The sequence below is a fragment of the Orycteropus afer genome, unplaced genomic scaffold (genome assembly GCF_000298275.1).
Source record: "Orycteropus afer afer isolate SDZICR_OR568_19922 unplaced genomic scaffold, OryAfe1.0 scaffold00107, whole genome shotgun sequence".
Taxonomy (NCBI): domain Eukaryota; kingdom Metazoa; phylum Chordata; class Mammalia; order Tubulidentata; family Orycteropodidae; genus Orycteropus; species Orycteropus afer.
In genome coordinates this window covers 834,849-853,365 of record NW_006921694.1, presented here as the reverse complement: position 1 = coordinate 853,365, position 18,517 = coordinate 834,849, and the positions used below count along the sequence as shown (strand labels likewise).

Sequence of the window (18,517 nt, the reverse complement as noted above, 5' to 3'; positions counted from 1 at the left end):
CATCTGTGGCTTTGGTGGTTGGGGCATAAATTTGAATAACAGTCATATTAATGGGTCTTCCTTGTAGGCGTATGGATATTATCCTATCACTGACAGCACTGTACTTCAGGACAGAGCCATATATATTAGGGGGGCAGAATTCAATTGATGACAATACAGTTTTATAAAGATTTTACTTTGGAACATATAAATACAACACAAAATTAAATTTAAAAACATTGAGTCCATTATTGTAAAACATCAAGGAAAGTTTACACATTGTGATAGTTGGACCTGTGTGTCAACTTGGCTGGACCACAATTCTGTGTGGTTTAAGCAATTGTGATGTGGGTTATTTCCATGATGGGATCAGATGTATATGTTTTAAGCAGCCAATCAGTTGAAAGGGAGTTTCCCTAGGGGTATGGCCTGCTTCCAATATATTTATGGAATCCTGGGAAAAGAAACACTCTTCTGTGGATCAGGATCCTGTTTTGCTGCCTACAACTGTCCATTAGCAAACAATCCACCATTCGGCCTGGAGATCTTGGATTCATCATTTGCTGGAGTCAACAGCCAGAACACAGCCTGCCAATCTTGAACTCATCAGCCCCTGCAGCTGCATGAGTTGGGATAAGCCTCCAGCTTCATGTTTGATCCGAGAACTTGGGACTTGCCAGCTTCTATAAGTGTGTGAACCATTTTCATAAGATAAATTTCTCTTTCTGTATATGTATATATAACCTTTACTGGTTTTGCTTCTATAGAGAACCCAGCCTAACATACACATGGAAGGAAACTTTCATTATTGTTTACCAGGGATGGGAGGGAAGAGAAGGGAGAAGTGCTAGAGAGGTAAGAGACAAGTATTGATTTCAGTGAAGGGAAAGGCAATATACCAAACTTGAGTGAGTACCACAATAATACTAAAGAAAAGGAAGACATGGAGAGGAACACAAGAGAAGACAACAAAGGTAAACAATTTTACATACATAATACTTCATTATCAGTAACAACAAACATTAACCTACAGGTGGATACATAGGTAGGCAGGCTAAATGATCCAGTATGGCTAGGCAAAAAGGAATATACCTATGACCATATATAAGTCTGGGAGATGATATTTCTACAAATGTATTTTATATGTGCTGTAAGAATATATAAGGGGGCAAAGTTATGCTAACTTCTTAACCACATCAAAACTCCTTGAGGGAGTGAGTCATTGGTCCCACCAGCTCAGGACCATGGTTGCAGGGGACATCAAGCTCAACTGGCATAATATACAACACAAAAACATTGTTCTACATCCTACTTCGGTGAGTTGCGACTGAGGTCTTAAAAGCTTGTGAATGGCACCTAAGACACAGTAATTGGTCTCTCTTCATCCAGAGCACCACCAGCCACTCCTCAGAAGGATGGTTGGGCAATCAACTTCCATAGTGATACCACCTCGGAAACCCAAAGAGGGGTCGCTATTAGTCGGATCCAACCCGATGGCAGTGCCTTTGGTTTGGTTTGGTTTGGTTTGTCATCCAGAGCAAAGAAGAATGAAAAATATCAAAGACACGTGGAAACAATTAGTTCAAAGGACTAGTAGGCTATGCGAATCCCAGCCTACATGACCTGAGATCAGAAAAACTAGATGGTGCCCAGCTACCACTGTAAATGACTCAGAAAGGGATCAGAATAGGAGATCCTGGATAGAGTGGGAGAAAAATGTGGAACAAAACCCAAAATCATCAAAAAAGAGCAGGCCTACTGGTCTGATAGAGACTGGTGAAATTCCCAGACTATGGACTCTAATCACCCTTCAGGCCTGGAATTGAACTCATTCTTGTGGCTTCCAGCCAAACAAGAGACAGGCCTACAAGGTGAACAATTATACCAGGTAGGTACATTTCCTAGAACAACTGATCATGGGAAATTAGAAGGGCAGCATTTGCACAGGGATATAGCTCAAAGAGCAGGAATGCATAGGAAAGAAGGGCATAAGGAAAAGGTAACCACAAGGTGGAAGTGAGAAGAGATTGCAATCAGTGTCATGAATCAAAATGTGTATGAACTGTTGAATGGAAAATGAATTTGCTCTGTAAACTTTCACTCAAATCACACACACACACACACACACACAAACTAAATGGAAAGTGGGAGCTCTGGTGGCATAGTGCCTAAGGCATCTGACTGTTAACCAGAAGGCTGGCAGTTCAAACCCACCAGCCACTCCTCAGAAGGAAGATTGGGCAATCTACTTCCATAGAGATACTGCCTCAAAAACTCAAGGAGGGGTCGCATGCAATCGGTTCAAACCGCAGTGAGAGTGAGTGAGCCTGAAATGGAAAGTAAAAGGATACAAATGAACCTAATGGTATTGAGTTAATTCTTACTGTTTCAACTGTTAGAAAGGTCACATAGAAAGGAACTGATTTAAAAACAGGGTAATTTGACTATTCACCCTTAGTAGGATACAGGTCTTCTCCCCCTTCCTTATTGGAAAGTAGAGTGTTCCTACAAAATCTTTCCCAAGCCACAATGGCATAACGCAAAGAAACAATTATCATTAACTTATATGGGATTTTTTTTTAATTGTGCTTTGGGTGCAAATTTACAAGCAGATTTGTTTTACATCCAACAGTTCATGCACATACCTGATTACAACCCACAACCATAAAAAACTCGCTGCCCTGTGACTACCTCCTCCCTGTGCCCTTCTTATCTATGCATTCCTGTCTGTCCAGCTTTCCCTCTATGTGAATGCTATCCCTCTGATGTCTCATGGCTGACTGATCTAAGGAGTGCATCTTCCTAGAGTAGGTGGGTGCATCTCTCTGGGACAGGTGTTATGTATGTAGGTCTTTCTACTGTTGGGCTGAGAGCTAATTATGGAAAAATTTCTTGAGCGTTCCTAGACCCCAAAAATAACAAATAGTACCAATAATACACAAAAACTAAAATAACACTAACATACAGTAAAAGCAGAACAATATGTTAAGTACACAGCTTATATAAAGTAGAAACTAAGTCTGTGTAATACAGTTCCTGGGAAAGGAGCCTGGTAACGCCACTCTCACTCAGGGTGTCCACTGCCTCTTTAACAGCTTGCTATAAAGCAAACGCTGAATGCTAGTCTTGCCTTTCACCTTTTTTTGTAAAATCAAAAAATCTTCTTCAGCATTCTTTCAGTTAGCAAAAACAGGTACTAATGTAGGTCTTTTGTAAAAGCAAAGTGGTGTAAAGCGAACTTTCAAAAAGCAAGGGATACCTGTATACTCTAGCCTTTTTTAAAAAAATAAATCATTGGGAAAAAAATATTAAACTGGTTTTAATGATCATGTTGATTATAAGATAGTGTTAGTCATTGTTATTGTGAGACTGCTGTGTGTCAGAACAAAGGAGGAATTATCTTGGTGTTGTTAAAAACCAGTTTCATTAGAGGAAATGGAAACAGAAATGTAAAACTGGCAAGGTTAAAGAAAAGCCTTGTAGTCCTAAATTTGAATTCTACATATAAGTATAAACTCATGGTGCATTTTATCTTTAAAAAAATATTTATTTCCCACTTATGTGCACTTAAGAAGCCCAGAAGCAATGATCAGTCCATTAGCAATGAACATCTCACCGCCCAGAGCATGCCTCTCAATACCATTTTCCAATAAAAGGCATTAGGTTCCTGGGAGAAATAAATGACTGATTCCAGACAGGGGGCAGAGAATAAACACAATGAACCTGGAACACTTTATCATACCAAAAGGTAAGAAATCTATAAAGATTACTAGTTGTTGCTGTTGTTGTTAAGTGTCGTCGAGTCGTTTCCGACTCATAGTGACCCCATGCACAGCAGAACGAAACACTGCCCGATCCTGCGCCAACCCCACAATCCCTGCTATACTTGAGCCCACCATTGCAGTCACCATGTCAACCCATCTCGTTGAAGGCCTCCCCCTCTTTCGTTGACCCTCCACCCTACCAAGCATGACATCCTTCTCCAGGGAATGGTCCCTTCTTACAACATGACCAAAATAGGTGAGACCAAGTCTGGCCATTCTTGCTTCCAAGGAGCATTCTGGCTGCACTTCCTCCAGGACAGATCTGTTAGTTCTTTTAGCAGTCCATGGTACTTTCAGCATTCTTTGCCAGCACCACAACTCAAAAGCATCAACTCTTCTTCAGTCTTCCTTATTCATTGTCCAGCTCTCACATGCATAAGAGGCGATTACTAGAGTCATGTCAAATTGGAAACAGGAGCCAACATGGCCACTTCTAGTAGCCAAAGACAGAACAGTTGAGCAACAGTAAGGGCACTAACTGCAATAGACTGGGACCATCTAACATTTGTAAACTGGTAAGTTTATAATGATACTAAAACCATCATTGGTTACCTTTGGAAGCCAATTCGTTATTTTGAAAGGTGGCAAATAAAAGAGAAGAATCAAGCATTTACTCAGTGTTTCCCATATGAACTACACCTGAAAACAACCAAATTGTTGATGAGGGGAAAGTTCTCTTTACAGAAGCATCACAGAGATACTACAGAAAAGACGAGAGAATTTTGCAACCCATAATGGATCTAGGTAACAATCATCAGTGGCTGCTAACATTACAAAAAGAGACAATCAGATATTATGTGACTGCTGATGGAGCTACAAAACACTACCAATTTAACTAACCAACCAACCAAAGAAAAAAAAAAGCCTCACTGCCATGCAGTCAATGATGACTCACGGTGACCCTGTGTGCAACAGAGCAGCACTGCTCCATAGGGCTTTCTTCGCTGTAATCTTTACAAACACAGATCTCCAGGCCTTTCTTCTGTGGCATCATCACGTGGGTTAGAACTTCCAACCTTTAGGTTAGTAGCCAATAGCAAGTCTTTTGTCCCACCCAGGGACACTAAGCAACCAACCAACCTGAATCTGATCAAGTCTCTAGCTCTAATTATCAGTATGTAGGGACTACAGGGCCAGAAGAACTAAATGATACTACAAGGACATAATTAGCAAAATCCAGACTACAGAAAATATCTGTGGCTCACATTATATTTCTATTGGACAGTGGTGCTCTAGAGCTTCAAAACAACCTAAGTCATACTAAAGGGCAAATGACCCAATTCCTACAACAAACAAATTGTAAGAAAAAAAAAAAAAAATGAAAAGGAGAATCTACTGACTAAAAGACAGTTAAGAAACAGCTCAACCAATTGCAATGGGGTCTTTTTGAAAAGTGATCCAAACCAACACTTTTCTTAAAAAAAGAAGACATTTCATGAGATAATTTGTTGTTAGGTGTCATTGAGTCATCTCTGACTCACAGCAACCCTATGCACAGCAGAACAAACCACTGCCCGGTCCTGCCATCCTCACAATCCTTGCTATGCTTTAGTCCACAGTTGCAGGCACTGTATCAATCCATCTCGTTGAGAGTCTTCCCCTTTTTTGCTGACCCTACTTTACCAAGCATAGTATCCTTCTACAGGGAATGGTCCCTTTTGACAACATGACCAAAGTAAATGAGACCAAGTCTGGCCATTCCTGCTTCCAAGGAGCATTCTGGCTGTACTTCTTCCAGGACAGATTTGTTTGTTCTTCTGGTAATCCATGGTACTTTCAGTATCCTTCACCAACACCAAAATTCAAAGGCATCAACTCTTCTCTGGTCTTTCTTATTCATTGTCCAGCTTTCACACACATATGAGGTGATTGAAAATAACATGGCTTGGGTCAGGCACATCTTAATCTTCAAAATGACATCTTTGTTCCTTAACGTTTTATAGAGGTCTTTTACAGCAGATTTGCCCAGTGCAATAAAATGTTTGATTTCTTGACTGCTGTTTCCACTAATGCTCATTGTGGATCCATCCAAGTAAAATGAAATCCCTTACAACCTCAATTGTTTCTTCATTTATTGTGATTTTGCTTATTGGTCCAATTGAAAACTGTGTTGGTATTTGATGATATTGAGGAATTATTTCAACTTTTTAGGTTTGCTACTAGTATTATGGTTATGTTTTTTTTAAGCATCCCTATCTTTCAGAGTTACATGATGAAATCATATGATTTCTTAGAGTAGCTCTAAAATAATTTTTGGGTAGGAGGAAAAGTGGGTGGTACAGATAAAAGAGCTGCCTTAATCTGGTAACTGTCAAAGCTGGGTGATGTGTACATGGAGCTGCACTGTAGTAGTCTCTCTTCTTCTGTATACATAAGAACTTTTCCATAATAAAAAATATTAAATAGTGAGCCTTCAAAATTTGGCTTTCATATTGTTTTCAACAAAAGCCAGCACTTACTGAATCTAGAAGCTAACAGTAGAAAAACCAAAACCAAAACCAAACTCACTGCCATCAAGTCGACTCCGACCCATAGCAACCTTTCCTTAGCTTTCCGAGACAGTATCTCTACCGAAGTATATTGCTCAGTCTTCCTTCCGAGGAGTGGCTGGTGGGTTTAAACCACCAGCCTTCTGGTTGGCAGCCAAATGCCATAGGCACTATGCCACCAGAGCTCCTAACAATGAACATATATTAATTATATCATGCTCACAACTCCTCTATGAGGTAGATACTTTTACTATCTCCATTAGTCAGAGAAAGAAGTTCAAAACGAAAGAAGTCACAGAAGTAGCATGTTGTACAGATGAGATTATAACCTAATTCTGTTCAGCTCCAGATTTCAACTGTCCAGTGAGAAAACAAACACCACTTTATATATTTCACTTTAAATACATATAGAGAGAGAATGGGAGAGAGAGAGTAATATATAGAAGTGTTTACAAAGGTGTTGAAATCAAAAGGAAGATGGAGGCAGAGATGGAGCTGGAGAAACTAAAAAGATCAAGGGGTAACATCAGAGATCAGAAAACTGTTAACCCTCTGGGCTGGCACCCACAAGCCCATACTCGTTCTGATCTGCTGAAGGTGCTGGCACCATCACTGTTAAAGATGCACCCCCAGCATTTAGCAGGAAGAGCTGCTATTGCTTCTGCTGGGAGAAGGAAGAAAGGCCTGTTCCTTTCTCCCATATTATAATTCCCTTCATCTTCCTAAAGAGCTCTGATAGCTCTGGTAGCCTAAGGCACTTGACTGGTAACCAGAAGGCTGGCAGTTCAAACCCACCTGCCACTCCTCAGAAGGAAGGTTGGGCAATGTACTTCCATAGTGATACGCCTCAGAAACCCTAGGAGGTGTCTCTATGAGTTGCATCTGACTCAATGGCACATGACAACAACTACCTTCCATTTGCTCTTCCCAATTTTCTAATACCATTGTAAACAGTTCTCTATATCAATCCCTTTATGTTTAAATATGTAAAGTGCTTTCTGTAAAGTCCCACTTACAGAATCTGAAACAGTATCAGCTGGTGAAGGAATCTAGAAGATGGAGTTTGCAGGCTTGTAGCCCCATATATGGGCTATCCTACTTCCGTAGTGATACTGCCTCGTAAACCCAAGGAGGGGTCGCTATGAGTCGGGTTTGACTTGACGGCACATAACAACAACAACAACAGCCCCATATAATACAAAGAACAACACAGAAAACTAGGAATGGAGGCGAGAACCAAGACACAACTCACACAACTACTAAGCCATACTTTCTGCCAACTTACAATGTCAAATTGTCATCACTTGCTTTACAAAATTGATGGGAAGTTTTTCTATTTTCCTTCCTTCATCCGTTATGGTTGCTGCTATGTTGCCATTAAGCACTTGAAATATTGCTAGTTTCTATTGAAATGTGCTACAATTGTAAAATACAGAGTTCAATGACTTATTTCCAAAAGTAAAAAAATAATGTAAACTATCTCATAAAGATATTTTACATTAAGTGCATGTTGAAATTATTGTATTTTAAATATATCTGTTAAATAAAATAATAAAATCAATTTAACCTGTTTCTTTTCACTTTTTTTAATGTAGTGAATAGAAGATTAAAGGAATTCTGGTGGCATAGTGGGTAAGACATTTAGCTGCAACCAGAAAGTCAGTGGTTCAAACCCACCAGCTGCTCCATGGAAGGAAGATGAGGCAATTTACAGCTTTGGAAACCCAATGGGGGATGCTATGAGTCGGAATCAAGCTGATGGCAGTGGAGTAGAAGATTGAGAACTACCCATGTGGGCTACAGCTGTGATTCACATTACATTGCTATTGGACAATGCTATTCTAGAGCTTTGAGCCAACCCAAGCCGTACCTGGCAGTCTGTGAACCACACACTCAAGGGTAGTCCCATCAATCAACTGCACCAGACTTTAAGGTTACTCTCAGTCTATTTTCGTGGATCTTACCTGTGTCTGCCATCTTTGAATGCCAGGTTTGGAAAGTCTGCCTCTGGCCCTATGGCTTGACGTTATCCAAGATCACACAGTTGTCTGATCCTTGCTTTTTCCTCTACAGGTTTTGACTGACTTATCCTTCAGGCTCTCAGTTCTCCATGCTCCCCCAGCAGGAGTGCTTCACTTTGAAGAACCCAATGCCCAAACACTAAATCTTGCCATCTAGCCAAGACCCAACCAATATCCTGCCTTCCCACTAAAGATGGCAACAATACCAGGCACCAAAAAAATGAAAGCTCCTGAAGGGCAGGACTATGTTTTATTTTATTCATTTTTGTATTCCAAACACCTACAGTAGTGCTGAGTATAGGGCAGGAAATACATACAACCTCTTTTCATTCAGTCAGCTCTGGCTCATGATGACCCCATGTGCATCACAGTAGAGCTGTGTCCCAAAGGGTTTCCAATGGCTACGTTTTCAGAAGTAGAATACCAGTCCTTCTTCCAAAGGACCTCTGGGTAGACCCAAACCTGGTTACAGCAAAGTGCATGAACTACACGCACCACCTAGGGATTCCAAGAAATACATAAATATATATAAATATAAAAATATCTAAATAATCTCTCTCTCTAAATATATATATTAAATTGTGCTCCCCCAAAATACATCTTGAAACCCTGGCCCCTATAATTGTAAATAGAGAGCCCTGGTAGTGCAGAGGTGAAAGCACTTGTCTGTGAACCGAAAACGTTGGCAATCTGAACCTACCAGCTGCTCCGCAGAAAGATATGGTAGTCTGCTTCTGTAAAGATTTACAGCCTTACAAACTCTGTGGGGGCAGTTCTACTCTGACCTGTAGGGTCACTATGAATCAAAATTGACTCAATGACAGTGGGTTTGGTTTAGTTTTGTATACCTATAAATATGTTCCTATTTGGAAATAGTTTTCTGTTATGTTAATTAGGCCATACCCAAGTGGGGGGGGGGTTCTGATCTAATCACTTCGAGTTATAAAAGAGTAGAAGAGACAGAGACACAAAGGGGGGAAGACAGATCCCATGTGAAGATCATTTATAAGCCAAGGAGCCAAAGAATGCCCAGGGCTACCAAGAAGGAAAGAACTGACATGAATGGGACCCTGATTTGGACTTTTCGCCTCCAGAACTGTGAGGAAATAAATTTTTGTTCTCTGAAACCACTCACTTGTGAATGGATAACCAAACTATGGTACATACACACAACGGAATACAATGCAACTCTAAAGTATAATGTAGAGTCTACAAAACACTGCATAATGTGGATGAAGTTGGAGGACATTATACTGAGTGAAATAAGTCAATCATAGAAGGCCAGATATTCTATTAGTTCATTATCATAAAAAGTCAAACAAAGGTTTAAATATGGAAGGAAACTTTCTTTGTTGATTACCAGGGGTGGGAGGAGAGGAGAAGAGAGGGAACACTGCAAAAATATAAATAAATAAAATAAAATAATTAATTAAAAAAAAAATCTCCTGTGGTATTTGTGTTACAGTAGCTTTGTTAACTTGGCAGATATAGATATAGAGATATCTCCATAATGTTTACCGGCACTGTACGTTTGTTATACTTGCACCAGTCCTTTCAGTGGTACATTCTTACCCCCACCTTATGCTCCAACCTCAGTCCTGTGTATGGCAGAGCTTGCATTCAAGCCTAGACAAGTATCTTTCCATTACACCAGGTTGCCTTTTTTGGCAAAAGCCACACAAATTATAGGAAAGGACCTACAAAAGGGCCTTGCAAAATGTCTCTTCTCAAAAGATACATGATATTTGAGCCCTTGGTATGACCGTGGACGTCCAGGTGGGCAGACAAGATGTGTCTCTATTCTCAGGGTGCTCAGGTCTGCATCTAGAAAGAATGCTTTAAAATAAGGACATGATTTAATGAACTTAGCTGAAAATAGTTCTTCAAGAAAAGGGCCTCACCAACTTGAATAAACTATATATTTATTCTAACCAAAAGTGGGCAATTTGAGCACCAGTAAGTATAATAACTATAAATGAACACATGTAAGATGTGTGTAAACCCACATTGTTGTTGTTGTGTACCGTTGAGTTGGACCCAACCCATAGTGACCCCTCCTTGGGTTTCTGAGGCAGTATCACTACAAAAGTAGATTGCCCCATCTTCCTTTCCAGGAATGGCTGGTGGGTTTGAACCACCAGCCTTCTGGTTAGCAGTCAAGTGCCTTAGGCACTACGCTACCAGAGCTTAATGACTCTTAATGATACTAAGCAGATAAACATAATACTCCTGTTCACTTTTGCTGGATTCTTGGGAATCAAATCATTATTCTGAAAACTAGTTAATAACGGGAAAGAGTCAAGCATTTAATCTGGCTTTCCTATATAAACTGTGGCCCAGGGTAACCAATTAGTTGGTGCACAGAAGTTTCTCTTTCTTGAAGACTCTATAGCTAATCAGTAAAGAACAATGACAGAAATAAAATGTCACTATTTTATAACACCTATTGACTAATGGAGGAGCTCTGGTAGCGTAGTGCCTAAGGCATCTGACTGCTAACCAGAAGGTTGGCGGTTCAAATCCAACAGCCACTCCTCAGAAGGAAGGTTGGGCAATCTACTTCCATAGTGATAATGCCTCAGAAACCCAAGGAGGGGTCACTATGAGTTGGATTCAACTCAACAGCAGCGAATTTTGTTGTTGTTGTTGATGTTTTTTATTGACTAATGGAGGAGTTTTTGTGGCATAGTGCCTAAGGCATTTGACTGCTAACCAGAAGGCTGGCAGTTCAAACCTACCAGCCACTCCTTGGAAGGCAGACTGGGCAATTTACTTCTGTAGTGATACTGCCTCGGAAACCCAAGGAGGGGTTGCTATGAGTCGATGGCAGTGAGTTTGTTTTTTTGGTTTTTATTGACTAATGGAGGAGCCCTGGTTAGTTAAGCACTTGGCTACCAACTTAAAGGTCAGTAGTTCAAACCCTAGCCACTGTATGAGAGAAAGATGTGGCAGTCTGCTGTCTGTTTCCATAAAGATTTAAAGCCTTGGAAACCCTATGGGGCAGTTCTACTCTGTCCTATAGGTAGTTGTAAGTTGGAATTGACCACATAGTAATGGGTTGTTTTTTTGTTTGTTATTGACTAATGGGTCTAAGCAATGACCATTAGTAACAATTAACATCACAAAAAAAAAAGACAACCACATAATGCACACTTTCTGACGTGACAGCACAAATATCGTCTAAGATGTACGTAGCCTTGCCCCCTCACAGCCTGACCAAAAATTGAGTGTGATCTGATTAAATCTTTATACCTACTAGTTTCTTGTAGTCACAACAGGCAGGGAAATGTGTTTGATTCACCACAAGAATGCAGTAAGTAAAATGCTGAATGGGGAAAATCGACAACACAATCAAACCAGTTTCTTTAACAAAGTTCAAGCAGGTAAAAAGAGACTGAGGGAGAGGCCCTATAGATTAAAATAGATTTAAGAGACATCATTCAGCTCCAAGAACCGGACATTATTTAGATACAGGCAAACTGTTAAAAAAAATAATTTATAAGAATTGGGAAAATGTATTAAGTACCAATACTAAGGGATCATTAAATTTTTAGGTGTGAAGTGGCTTTGAGGATTTAAGTTCTTAAAGGTAAAAGACACATACTGAAACATCTGTAGATGAAACATAAAATAAGTGCCTCAAAGAAACTAGATACACCTCTAGTGTGCCTCTGTAGATGAAAGAGCGCAATGAAAAGAAGATGGTTTTGTAGAACTACTCTGAGCTGTGCCATCTTGGTCAAGCCACTTCAATTCCCTGCACCTCAGCTTCCTCCTTGGCCATGTAGGTAATAACACCACCTGAGAACCTCACCTCTTCAGAATATAGGCAGTCCCCAGGATACAAACAAGATCCATCCCTGAGTGTGTCTTTAAGAATTTCTAGGTAAATTGGAACAGGTGCATACAGTTCTCATTTAGCCTTACTTCAGTGCAAGAAAAGACACTAAAAGGAGTAGTGCCTAAGGCACTGACTGCTAACCAGAAGGCTGGTGGTTCACCCCCACCAGCCACTCCTCGGAAGGTTGGGCAATCTACTTTTGTAGAGATACCGCCTGGGAAACCCAAGGAGGGGTCGCTATGACTCGGAACCGACACGACAGTGTTTGGTTTTTGGATGCGGCAAGCAGAAGTGACTGTGATGAAGAATTTGTTATGAGTAGGAGTTGGTTCAGGAGCTCTGGTAGTGCTGTGGTTAAAGTGTCGGGCTGGCAACCAAAAAGTCTGCAGGAGAAAGATGAAGCGGTTTGCTTCCATAAACCCTATGAGGGTTGCTATAAGTTGTAATTGACTCAATGGCAGTGGTTTTGTTCAGTGGTTTCTAAGTGAGGGCAAATTTACATAACATTGAAGGGCAAGAAATAGCCTTATTATCAGATATTTATAACCTGGGCACTGCCTCTACCAAGGATCATTATGATAACTACAGGACTTTGAATAGGTTCATCCCAGTCTGATTCTCATACAGAAGAATCACAGAATCAAAGGCGGGGGGGGGGGCGGATCTTATTAAAATGTAGATTCTTATTAGCATATCTGGGGTAGAAATGTAAATTCTCAGCAGAGGGTGGGCTGGCATGAATCAGTTCAAAGCCCTGGGTAAATAGTAATTACCAGTTGCCATACACTTGACAGGGAGCTCTGGTAGCATACTGCCTAAGGCACTTGACTGCTAACCAGAAGGCTGGAGGTTCAAACCCACCAGCCACTCCTCGGAAGGAAGGTTGGGCAATCTACTTCCATAGTGATACGGCCTTGGAAACCCACAGAGGTGTCACTATGAGTTGGGTCCGACTCGACGGCACATAACAACAACAACAACAACAACATAGATTTGACCATGGCTCATGGCCACCCCACGTGTATCAGAGAACTGTGTTCCACAGGGTTACCAATGTCCGATTTTTCAGAGGAAGATCACCAGGCCTTTCTTGTGAGGCACCTCTGGTAGACTCAAACCTCCAACTTTCTGGATAGCAGTCCAACAAGTTAACTGTTTGTATCATCCAGGGACTCCCTGTGATAACAACTTCCAAAGGATAAGTTCTTTCCTCATCTCCTTCATCACTCTCTAATTAAACTAGCTTCTCCCAAAGCACAGGAGTTGTGGTGGCACTGTGGTTAAAGCACCGGGCTGCTAACTAAAAGGTAGGTGGTTTGAACCCATAGTTGCTCTGTAGGAGAAAGATGAGGCAGTTTGCTTCCATAAAGAATTTACAGCTTTGGAAATCTATGAGTTAGAATCCCCTCCACAGCAGTGGGTTTGATTTTTGGTTTTCTCTCAAAGGATATGCATACAAAAGAAATAACTAGTTCTAATTCTCTTACAGCAATGGTGTTTCCAAAATGGAAATATAATCCAGCTATATAAATGGGTTAAATCCTTTTTGAGCTAACCTAGAAATCTAAATGCCATGATTAATATTGTTTCTATAAGAAAATCCTTTCCCATTACCAACTGGGGACCTTAAAAAGTACACTTCCCATACAATTTGCAAATAAAAGTGCGGGTTGTCTGACAGTAATCCAAAGAACTTCCTGGTTGTTTTTCAGGGTTCAAAAATGCTCCCATTTGATACACAGGTAAGGTTCTACCTTTTGCCCCACCTTCTTTTCCCTTTTAGAAAATCTAACAAAGGGGAGGGTGGAATGTGTCACAGCACTCCTCCCTGTACTGCCCTGAGGGAAATCAGAATAAGCTGACCACACTTCCTCCTCACCAGTTCCTCCCAAAGGGATGAAGGCTCTGTGGCCAGAATCAGCTAGTCCTGAGGCTGCATGGCCCTAGTACACCAGATTACTGTGGGGAAAGGTGATAGGCTTCTGAAAACTCACTATGGGTTCCCTGTGAGACTGAGTAGAGAGGCAGAACATCTGACAATAGGGGCAGGAGGGTCTGTTAGGTGATGGGGTCCTGGAATTGGCTTTACAGACTCAGCCTCATAGATTTTGGGGGAAGAGAGCAGGAAGTCTCATGCAAATTTGCTAGCCTAAGCCTTCTGTTCCAGCAACACTTTCCAGAGCAGGTGTGTGTATTTGTGTCCACGTGTGCACACATATGCACCCAGAAGAAAGGTAAGTGGCAACCAGGTGCTTGCCTAGCCATTGACAAGGTTGATGCTTTGCTCTGTTCCATCTTTAAATGGCCATCATTCCTTTGGGCATCACTCCCTCTTGAGGGAGCTCTGAAGGAGAAAAAGATATAGTGTAGGATTGGGACACCAAATCTCCCCCAAAACCCCTAATAGGTCAGCACCTAATGTGAGCCTGACGAGGACCCTTATCTGCACTAGCACTTGAGACTCAAGGAATATAGGCTGAGATGCAGGTTCTTGCTGCAGCAGTAGTGCTAATATGGTAGCCAGCGTCTGCATTCGATGGTGGAAAAAAGACATTTAGTTCCAACTAAGGCTCAGCTCCTCGGAAGGAAGGTTGGGCAATCCTACTTCCGTAGTGATACTGCCTCAGAAACCCAAGGAGGGGTCGCTATGAGTTGGGGCTCGATGGCAAATAACAACAACAACAACAACAACAAGGCTCAGCTCAAAATGTTATTGAGCCATCTCAAACAACAACTGGTAGAACGGCTTTTGCTTTCGTCAGGTCACCTTGTTTCTTGGCCAGGGCAGTGTTTTAAGCTGTAAAATGAAGATAAGTCCCATATGATACACAGGCTGTTGGGTCATTATTTGCCTTCGAATAGTATAAAAGTATGATTACTTTTCTCTCCATTTGACTAACACTCTTGCTTGAAGCTCCCCCAGCAGGAAGGCTTGGAGTGGACCAAAAAGACCTACCTCCTCTAGACTTAACAATCATCACTTTCCAGTTCTAGCAAAAAAAAAAAACCTGCCATCGAGTCAATTCCAATTCATAGGGATGCTATAGAACAGAGAACTGCCCCACCATAGAGTTTCCAAGGCTGTAAATCTTTAATGAAGCAGACTGTCTCATCTTCCTCCCACAGAGTGGCTAGTGGGTTTGAACTACCAGCTTCTTGATTAACAGACAAATTCTTTAACCACTGTGCCACCAGAGCACCCTTCCAGTTTTGGAAGTTTAACATCATTTGTAGTTCTGATGTCAGAAAATGGCATAGACACATACATCCATTCTTGTGTGATAAGTCGCTAAAAAGTGTCTCATGAGTGTTTCTATAATAATTTCCAAAATTCAGGCCTTCTCTCAGTGACTCACACAGGGAAGTGCATTTAGTGAATCACTCAAAACAGGCTTTAGATTTACAGTGTATCATAGCTGACAGCATCTGAAATGATGTCAATATAAAAACCAAAAGAACACATGGAAAATTCTTTTAAGGCCAATTATAAACCAAGGCTTCAGTTACAGATTTACATCAAAAAAGAATTCCACATGGGACCACCTCAAGATAACACCAAGGCCTCATGGAACCCAAATCTTCAACTCAGGCCTTTAACAGACAAGACTCTATAGTGTCATTGGATATAGAAATCAAATTGAAGTTGACAAAGCCCAGCTCTGTGGCAAGTGATTTTCAAGGCTTCAGGATCACATATCTCTATAGAAATCCTGCTAGTAGCCTACTGTTTTGGTCTTCTAGTGCTTCTCTAAGAGAAAATACCACAAATGGATGGTTTTGACACAAACAGGGATTTATTCTCTTACAGTTTAGGAGACTAGAAGTCCACTTTCAAAGTGCCAGTTCTAGGCTCTGGGTGAAAGCCCCTTGACCCTGAGCTTCAGCTCTGCCTCTTGCTCCCAACCCACTGGAGCTGGAGGCTTTTCTTTTCTTTTCTTTTTTAATTGTGCTTTGGGTGCAAATTTACAAAGCAAATTTGATTTACATTCAACAGTTCATGCACATTTGATTTCATGGCCTGATTACCATCCCCAGCCATAAGAAACTCCCCTCCCCCACTCTCTGTGATTACCCCCTCCTTGTGCCCTTCTTATCTGTGCATTCCTGTCTGTCCAGCTTTCCTTCTGTGTGCATGCTGCCCCTCTGGGGTCTCACAGCTGATTGATCTAAGGGGTGCATCTCCCTAGAGTAGGTGGGTGTGTTGCCCTGTAGTAGATGTTCTGCATGCAGGCCTTTCTACTACTGGACTGAAAAACAATCCATGGAAGTGAGTCCATTTCTAAGCCCGAAGGGTAACCCGGGGCCATAGTCTTGGGTGTTCCACCAGTCTCTATTCAACCAGTAATTCTGGTCATTTTTGTGTTTTTGAATTTTGTCCCACATTTTTCTTCCCACTCTATCCAGGACTCCAGTATTTGTGAAGGCTTCTCTTAACATAGACAGCTGCTGGCTGCTGAGGCTGACAACCCAAGATCAACAAGTAAAATGGCACAGTCCCAAGATTATCAAACAACACAGCAAGCCACTGGTTAAAGTCCAGGAACAATCCCAAGAAAGGCAGACAATATGGCAGGCTGCTGAATGAGGACTCAGCTACACGCAGGGTCCAAGCATGCCAAAAAGCTCAAGACCTTCCTCAAAGCTTCTTAAATGCTGGAAGCAGACCACATCCCTAAGGAAGCTACTGGGCTGCTCCAATAGATTCCACCATGGAGTTGATTACCAGTCTCATCATGGGCAATAACTACTATATCCAGCTGCCCAGCCACTCAAAACCAGGCCCAGCCAACTTGGCACACAACTTAACTATCACGCCTACATAGGCCAAAGCAATCTACATAAAAGTATGGCATACATTTCCCAATCATAGAAAACTACATGTTTTAAAGGAGCTCTGGTGGCATAGTGCCTAAGGCACTTGACTGCTAACCAGAAAACTGGTGGTTCAAACCCACCAGCCACTCTTTGGAAGGAAGACTGGGCAATTACTTCCGTAGTGATACCACCTCAGAAACCCAAAGAGGGGTCGCTATGAGTCACACAACAACTCGACGGCAGTGAGTTTGGTTTTGGTTTGGACATGTTTTAAAAATAACTAAATCTAACTAACCAAATCTTATTTTAATTGCCAACATAGTAATAGCAACCACAAGACTATTAGCAGCCAATATCTGTACAGCACTTACAAAGCACCAAGCACTGTGTTCAGTGAAAGAATTGACAACATAGTTTGGCAAAGCTTCCCCAATTTGCATATATTTCACATTAGCCACTCATCTCAAAACAACCCTCCAGTTCAAGCTACATAGGAAGAGTGACAGTGACATGGAAGAGGAAAATCCTCACCCTGTAGGCCCTCTGCCTCCACCATCCCTCCATTTATCTGTAAATAACTCTCACATTCCACCCTTTGGCCTTAAGGCTTGTGAGTCCCACGCACACCTAAGGGCTGGAATCAGTTGGTGAAAGGCAACAGGGCTCAGTGGTTAACAATGTGAACACTGGATTCAGACAGTCGTGAATTCAAATTTCAGCCCTCATTTTGGGCAATTTACCCAACTTCTTGCTACCTCGGTTTCCTCATTTGTAAAACGAGAATCATAATATGTAGCTCAGTGTTTTGAGGCAGATTAGATGAAACAATGTGTGTAAAGTACTCAGCAAATTGCAGGCATTCAAATAATAGGTAATATATTTATTTACCTTCCTGCAAAATGTAAAAACTATGTATGAAAATTTGAATTGTGGGAAACAAACGACAACTACAAAATATTCTTCCTTTCACTGATGCTTTATCTAAAAGTCTCCTGACTTTGATTACATAGCAAACAAGCTTCTTAAAGTAAATTTTCAGCATAGTAGGATAATTCCATTTCAGAAACTACTTTTCTTTGGATTGTTCCTGAGGAGGCAGAACAGGGGAGGTAAAAGAAGTTGATGGTAAAAGAATAAAATATCAGAATCTAAATAAAATCTGGCTTTTATTTGTCAAAGAGAGAAAACAGAGAAGGGGCTAAATCCAAACTAAGATACACTTTAACTTATTAAAAGGCAGTATTTCCTATTAAAAAATAATAGCTACCAAGACTTCTATTGTAAGAAAAAGATAACACATGCCTTTGAAAATAAACTCCAATGAATATATACAGGTTTGACAGAGGAGCTCTGGTGGCATAGTGCCTAAGGCATTTGACTGCTTACCAGAAGGCTGGTGGTTCAAACCCACTAGCCACTCCTGGGAAGGAAGATCAGGCAATCTACTTCCATAGAGATACCACCTCAGAAACCCAAGGAGGGGTCACTATGAGTCGGGACCAACTCAATGGCAGTGAGTTTGCATTTTGGTGTTGGACAGAGGATATT

The 18,517-nt window shown here is 41.2% G+C and overlaps 1 protein-coding gene across 1 annotated transcript in view; it reads right to left on the bottom strand.

Moving 5' to 3' along the window:
• Positions 1-18,517, bottom strand: part of PDE8B (phosphodiesterase 8B) — a 464,520-nt gene that overhangs the window by 438,029 nt on the left and 7,974 nt on the right. The gene's annotated exons all lie outside the window — the stretch shown is intronic.